This window comes from Squalius cephalus (assembly GCF_949319135.1).
Source record: "Squalius cephalus genome assembly, chromosome: 15".
Taxonomy (NCBI): Eukaryota; Metazoa; Chordata; class Actinopteri; order Cypriniformes; family Leuciscidae; genus Squalius; species Squalius cephalus.
Window position 1 is genome coordinate 11823102 of NC_137136.1, and position 8468 is coordinate 11831569.

An 8468-nucleotide genomic window follows, 5' to 3' on the forward strand; every position below is an offset into this window, starting at 1 on the left:
CCTCAAAGCGCATTAGTGTATACTCTGTCTGTAGGGATCAACAGGGCTTTGCTTTCCTAAACCTGGTGCTTTCAATTTGTATTATCCATCCTCATACATAGTCTCAACTAGAAGGACAGAAACGCCAAACTGTCCTCAGATCAGCTTTCATACTTGCCAGCACCTGTCACAACAGTGAGCTCATTCAGAGGGAGTCTATCCTAGACAGCTGGGATGGATGTGTCCCGTTTATTTTAAGATCTGATTCTCAGGATGTTAGGTTAGACAGCAAATAACTTTGTTGTTTCTATCTTTTAAGGAGGGTCCTGCCAAATGCCACAAGACTGGTCTTGTAGCCTGTTTGAATAACATGAAGCCTTTAAAGATACAACAGGGGGCTCATTCACACAAAATGTGTATTCATGCAAATCAGTAAATACCGAAAAAATGCTAGGAGCTTCCTGTAATCCAAAAACAGCCATATTTATACTGCTAAATTTAGGCTTATTCACCCGTTCAATAAAAAATAAAAAATACTGGATCTGGACAGTTCGTGCACATTAATTTTTCGTCCAATGTGGATGGTGGACCAGACTAAAAATAGTGTGAAAGTGTTTAGCAGGAAACAAACAGTGCAACTGGTAAAGTCAGATTGCCAAGCTAATTACTGAAGCCGGCTCTTTTTAGTGAAATGATGAAGTGAGGTATACTATTCCAGATCTAATGACTCTTATGAGTATGTTCTTTAGTGAAATAATAACATAAAGAGTGACCAGAGAAGTCCGATTCCCAAGCTAATTAGTTATGAGACAAGTTTTTTAGTGATTCAGTAACATACAGCGCGAGCAATGAAGTCTGATTCCCAAGTTAACACAAGCCGGTTCTTTTTACTGAATCCATAGATCCATAGAACAGCACAAGCAGTGAAATCTGACTCTTGCACAAAAGACTTGTATGAACTAGTTCTTTTCCAACTTAGATCAGTTTCTCAGTTATCTGAAGTGTATGTCATTCATTTCATCATGTGGACATCAGTAAACCATGAACTAATACTTGTGTCAGGCTTTAGAAACCTAAATCGGTGCAGTTACTGAGTGGTGCATCATATGACAAAATATGACTTTTGTTCTTTGTTTTTTTTACATTAATAATTCAAATGAATTTAAACCTAATATTTCTTTCTTACAATAAAAAGAATTGTGGATGGAACCGTTAATGAATGATCAGAATCGTTATTCCTTATGATTCACCCCATAGCTATATTTAGGAGTGTCACACCCTGCAATTTTGTTGTTCCAATCCGAAAGGACTGGCTAGCTAAGCAGAATGAGTGAGCATTTGCCTTTGGCTCCTAGCGGCCCATCCTCTGCCAGCACTGCACAGTGTCCAGTCAGGCCTACAGTAGCACCTAAGCTAGGCCTGTGTTTGGTTTGGGAGCAAGGAAGTGCGGTTGGGCAGTAGGATTTGGTCTGGCCGGCATCACCCTCCCTCCTCCCCCCTGCAAAAAAACTCCAGAGGCCTGCGGCCTAAACACTGCTGCCATTCAGCTGCCCCGCGTGCTGGGGATAAAGTTGGGATTGTTTGTCAGCGGACTGCAATGCGAGGAATGCAGAGCTCCAATTCCCCTCTGGGAAAGGAACATTGAAGTGTGGACATTCCGTCCTTTTCTCTCTCACTCTCTTTCTCTCTCTATCTAACTCTCTCTCTCTCTCCAAATCACCATTTACTCCTCAGGAACGATCCATTTACCACATTCAGCAGCAGCCTCAATCATAACGGTTGTGACTGAAGTGGAATAACAGATCGGATCTCTCCCTGGTGAGCTATTCTGAGTTCCTGGCAATAGTGAGCTTAGAGGCCCACAAGCCCCTTCACATGAGGATTCCATATCCACAGTCCACCCAACTGGCATTTCCTTGCGCACTCCATCATTCCCTGTGACATCACATTTCTGTCAGACACTCACGCAATTTCCTCCTTGCATAAACGCGGTGAACTCACAGTGCCACCAGCTTTACAGCTTGACATATGGGACCGGCAGCAAGGGGCGACGTCCTTAATGAATATGTTCCTGAACTAAACAAACTCAGTGAAAGGCTTCTGCTGAGATTTTTAAAAGCTCCTTTTGATGTTTCTCCCAACAAATGAGCCCACAGGTCTGCAATGAGAGGCTGATACAAGGAGAACTTGCTTTCTAGCTTGTTAAGAGACCACACAGCCCATAAAGAAAGATGGTGCCTGTTCATATTTGTTCAGTCCCATGACTTAGACCAGCAGAAGCATATGTTAACCTTTGACTTCTATAGAATGATGTCACTTTATGATAATCATGTGACTAGCAAAACAGTTTAATTAAAAACACCTACTGCAGCCTGACAACATCTGCTCTTCTGGCCAGCTGTGCGCTCACATGGTTCAAGAAACCACCAATGGCACGCTTGCTCTGCCTAGATTCAATGGCTGGAGAACACATTACACCAGGTGCTTGCAAGCTCATGACCATTTCACTAAATTAAAAGATAATTGGAGGATCTACCTCACTTTTCTCTACTACATGTGAGCAATATATTAACTTTTATTATAAACTCATTCATGATGTTTAAAAGCTCTCTTCTAAAACCTATAAATTGCCTACAGTACATAGCTGTCTTCAAAGGCAGAAACCTAACGGTCATTGAACCTCTTAAGTGACTGATTTGAAACACACCATATAGCCTACAATTTGCATGCCATAAAAATAAGAATACTGTGAGAAATTTAACTCAATATTGAGTTCAGTGTTGCAAAGGGATAGTCTGCATAAACATGCTTAGCGCACACAAATTTTGTTTTAATCCTTGATACTTTTCATTTATTTAATTTACATCTGTAATGCATAACAATTATATTCTTTTTTTCTCTCACTTCGTAAGCCATCTTTGATTATTTTTTTCCCAACTGAGCTTGTCGCAATGCATTATGGGGTTAGGCTACTCAATAAATTGGTAAAGACCTTTTCTTACCAAAAATAATAACTATAAAGATAACTATATTAGCATCCATTCGTTAACATTCGTTAATTCGGTAACATAAGTCAATTCATTGTATGATTACTTACGAATATATTTTAATAGCACTTATTAATTTAGCTAAATTTTGATTTATAAATATAATAAATCATAAATCATGGGCCTATAATGTTTCATTGTTCATGTTAGTTCATAATACTTAGCTATTGTTAATTTATAGACTACAACTTGAAATATATATATATATAAAAAATAGTAGTAGCAAAAGCTATGTAGAAATTAATATTAAATAAGATTTACAAATGTTATAAAAATATTGCTAATTGTTATTTCATGTTGCAATTGCATAATGTTCACGTATAGAAACTTACTTCAAAGTTACTAATAAATGTGTAAAATTGTGAGGCAGCTAAATCAATTGCTTACCTTTTAGAACATAAATCCAGGTGTGTGTCTCCCAAATACCTCAAATCATAAAGCAAGCAAACCCATGTATGTGGTTTTCGTTATTTTTTCTTCAACTGTCATGGCAAAGCAAAATTTTAAGAACTTAAGGTCAGGAAAATTATATCGGTTTCACAGACAAGGCTTAAATTAAACTAGTCCCAGACTAAAATGCATGTTTGAGCTGTTTTAACTGAAAGCAACTTGCACTGACATATCTTAAAATATGCCAGTGAGATAATTTTGTCTCAATGCACATAATGTTTTTTTTTCATTCTAAGGTACATTTATAAAAGCTACTTAAATGCCCTAATTGACCTTAGGCCTAATCCTGATTTGATCTAAGCCCTGTCTGTGAAACCGGGCCTATATCAACACATCCAGATTGAACCCTTATTAGACATTTGAAAGTAAATCTATCACCCACTTGAGGTTTATTACCACCAAACTTATTCACAGCTGTGCCATCTTTGATTTTTTTATGGGAATGAAAGAGAGGCTGTGAAGGATAGACATACAGTACATCTTTTAATGTGTTTTCGGAATGTTCTGCTGACAAACACTGCAAAAATGTCTTTCCAAGAAACTTTTTAAAAAGTCCTGACAATATGAGGTGTGGAAAATAATAGATGACCTAGGTGCTTTATACAGCTTTTTACTGTGGATGCCTTTGAAAACACATTAAGTCTATCCCTCAGAGCCTTTTGCGATAATATCAGCTACACTGCCTTTGGCTATGAGTATGTAATGCGTAATTACATTGCGTTAAGTATTTCAGGTTGGACGCATTTAGAACCCAATGACCCACAAAACTGAGCTTGTGTAACTAAAATTGTCTGCATTCTTATACTTTGGTATAGCTTTTTTTGGACCTAAGGCATCATACAGTCACACTGATGTGAAGGGTGTTTGAGTAGCCTACCTTTTTTATTATAATTATTGTTTTTTTGTTGTTGTTGTTGTTGTTTTTATTCTGAGAAAGCACTGCATGTAGGCCTATATCATATCCTGACATTTAGCCTATGTTTTTCAAAGATAACCTATAAACGAAACAATAGACAAATTGAGCATCAGCTACATTAACTGACATGTTCAATATTGACTGATGAATAGCCTATATATTTCTTCCAGTGGTTTGTTCCGTAATGCCACTGATTTAATAGCAGTGGCTCAGCAGATACGTCTGGTGCTGCAGTGCTGACTGTGGGAGTTTTGAGAGTTGGCCAGCTCTGCCAGAGGGTTCACCGCCTGTGCTTGATGACCCAAGTCGGTTCATGCCAGACCAAAGCCGTTTGAGCGAGTTAATAGCCTATCAATAGCTGTCCTCCCTCGTTGGTTAGCTCTTAACTCTCATTACACAGACCACACATTATCAAAGACACATGCAGATCACAGACCTCCTGTGGACATCAAAACTACACACATATGACATCTACTTAATATAGTGAAAGTTAATGTGGCCGCATTGTCCTGTAGTTGCCTAGAAATACTCTATCATTAACCATTAATATTAAGCATATTTTAATGGACTGTCCTGATTTTAATTCTATGTGATTTTAACCCCCCCCCCCACCCCCCACCCCCCCTACACACACACACACACACACACACACACCTATGGAAATAGCATTTAATGCTAACAGGGCACTAAAGTAAATATGGTCATTACTCAAAAAATGTAACAAGAATTTTCTGACATTTGAAAATCAAATTACACCGATTAAAAAGGAAAGAAAAAAAAAAAAAATACGAGATACTTCGTAAGGAACACTAGAAAAAAAAAACGTCAACGAATTAGGCTATAAGGAGTGACCTACCTTTTGTGGTCTGCACATCGTCAAGTTACAACATTATAGCATTCCTTCAAAAATAGGACTTATTTGGTTTCTTCCTATTGAAAAGAGGCTCGCCCTGTTCATTTTTCCATTCTTTTCTCTGCCCTGATTCGAATGACGAAACATGTGATGACTTCTTCCCCCCCCGAGGCTTCAGTTCATATCGTGCATTCCAGTCATGGATTTATGGTTTCATCGTGCTGTTTCTCCAACACTTTTCTGGATACTTATTTCAGTGATGGTTGGTTTATAACAATGGTGTTAGATTTGACACAAAGATTTAATGTCAAGATAGCCTACTCCATATCGAAAAGAGCAGTCGTGCTTGAGGGAAAACTTGTTTTGATTGTTTGGTTGAACGTGTGTGATCTTTTTAAATGAATCGGGAACCGCATTGTGTGCGGCAGACACCTTTTAGGATGTTTTAGACAGGTTGTAATTTAAAATCCTCATTTATTGAGATTGATTCAGCTATTTTGTGTTACACACCATCAGAATCATCAATCTACTCAGGCGCTGCTTTGAATGTTGCAGACGTTTTAATTTAAAAGGCTCATTAATGGAGACTGAGTCATCTCTTTAGTAACACATGATTAAAACCATCAGTTTAATTTTTTATTGACCTAAATTTGGCATGAGTTCACTGTCAACAGGACTGCACAAGATCAAGAATATTATCCTTGCTGAGTATGGATGAGTTCTCTGAAACAGGATAAACACATTCATTAAATTCAAACTTAATTTGTGCTCTTTCCAAATGTCAGCCTGTCAGGTTTATGAATACCATGAACATAATTATCTAAACAGTGAATATTGCACTTTCCCAGTGTTGCGGCAGCGGTCCGGTTGACCTGCCCTCAGTGATTCAAGGATGAAGACAAGGAGTGTCATTGTTCCTGGGGAAGCAACACAGACAGGTGTGACTCACACACATAGATGTTATTGGCATGGACAGGGGAGACATATTTCCCAGCCCTACCAAAATATTAAACATTAAATTCATTTTCCATTAAAGCTTTTCATTTTTACATGAGCCACACACTTTTAGGCAAACACATTTTGCTGTGCAGAATGTAGGCCTACAGTTGACCCAAAAGGTATTTGGACACTTTTGGACATTCAAAATATACTTAAATATTATTGCACTGGACACAAAATATCAAACAAATCGGCATTTTACATTTTATTTTAAATAACTGGTGTCAAATGTGATTTTTATTGGATGTATGAAATCTGTTATGCTCATCAAGGCTGTATTTATCGCATAAAAAATACAGTAAAACAGTAATATTGTCAAATATTATCACAAATTAAAATAACTATGTTGTATTTGAATATATTTTAAAGTTTAATTTATTCTTGTGAAGTCATAGCTGAATTTTCAGTCTTCAGTGTCACATGATGCTTCAGAAATCATTCTATTATACTAATTTGCTGCTCAAGAAACATTTAATATTATCAATACTAATACTTTTGTGGAAACTGATACATTCTTTATTAGGATTCTTTAATGAAAAGAGAGTTTTAGCAACAATGTAAAAGTCTTTACTGTCACTTCTGAGTCTTGCTAAATAAAAGTTTTAATCTTACTGACCCCAAACTTTCAATAGTGTAGTTCATCTACACTAACTTTTCTAAATACTTTTTTTCATCTTACTTTTGAACAATATATTTATTGTTCTATCATTTAAAACCAAACTGGCTTATTTATTTTTTGTTAAATGATTGCTTGAAAAGTGTGTTTGTTCTTTACTTTTAAGCGTTGTCTTGGTGTCCAAACAACTTTTTGTGATTGCTGTATCTTTGTAGCCAAAGTTGTTCATAATAACATCATATATGACATATTATATTACCATTTTGTACCATGAAATGATATTGTCATGAAAGTACGCATGCTGTTGACCTCATTTTGAAGGCTGCCGTATTAAGTTACTGATTATATGTTTTGCATTTTATGTTCTTTTTGAACACAATTCTGTTATGACATTTTCCTTTTCTTTTTTTCTTTTCTTTTTTTTCTGAAGTCAAATACTGGTTTCATCTGCAGTTACACTTGAGGAAAAGGGTAACAAAAACTCTCTTACGGATAACTGTGTAGATAACAGAAAATAGCTGATATAAATTACATCATAGCTTGTCCCCTCTTGTCCAAAACTTGTCTCAACATGTTCGAGCATGTCCTTATATATCCCTGAATGTCTGTTTCACAACCCACTGAATTAAATAGCACTACCTCATCCTAATTTTTTAAGCCACTGTCTGACACAGTGTTTCGCCAGTGACACTGTTTGCACTGGGCCGGGACATTACACATGGTTTACCAATGGCTGTGCTTTAGTCATTTAACTAGGCGGGTATATTTATATCCTTATAATGTGAGAGCTAAAATGAGGGAATAAGTGGAGTATTATTCCCCTGTTGTTCTACTTCAGCTTTATGACTGTGTTCCCCTGATGCCTTTTGAATAGCGTGGGCCAAAAATGTCTCTCCCTGACACACTGCAATGAAATATCACCTTCACTTAACAGGGTTAGTTCACTAAAGAATGTAAATTTCACCATTATGTTCTTAAAACATAAATTTACTTGAGAATCAAAACGGTGTACAAGAATACTTGTTTTCAAAGTTTAAGTTGACTTTTTTTATCCCATTGGCAAGTGATTCTCTTCAATGTCATAAGAGTATTAAATTATACTACTTCATAATTATTTATTATTATTTCATTAATAAAAAAAGCATATTCTCAGAAAACAAGCCTTAATATTTTTTAAGGATGCTTTTTATATCCCAAAACTGCAAGAACATAAATCAGTCAGATGAGCTCTAAATAAAAGCAAAACATACATGTTCTCGTATAATTCTAAATGTTGTGCGGAAGAGAAAATTAGTTTATATTTTTTTACTTATTTAATCTCAGGGATCTTTGGATGAATTTCTGAATATATACTTTATTGATTGATTCCCAAAAAGCAATGGCACAAAAAGACTCAAGAGCACAATGGTGAAAGGAGAATTTATGGATCATCCCACTTGTCTGAACCTAGTTACCAGTCCTGACGATGAACTACTATGCTAGCACCGCAAGAAAACTGATGTAGAGCTCTTTAAATTGGCAAAAGAATGAACCTGTTGCAGTGACAACTTTTAAATTAAAGAATTAATGCCAGGTTTCACAGACAAGACTAAAATTGATGTTTTTCTA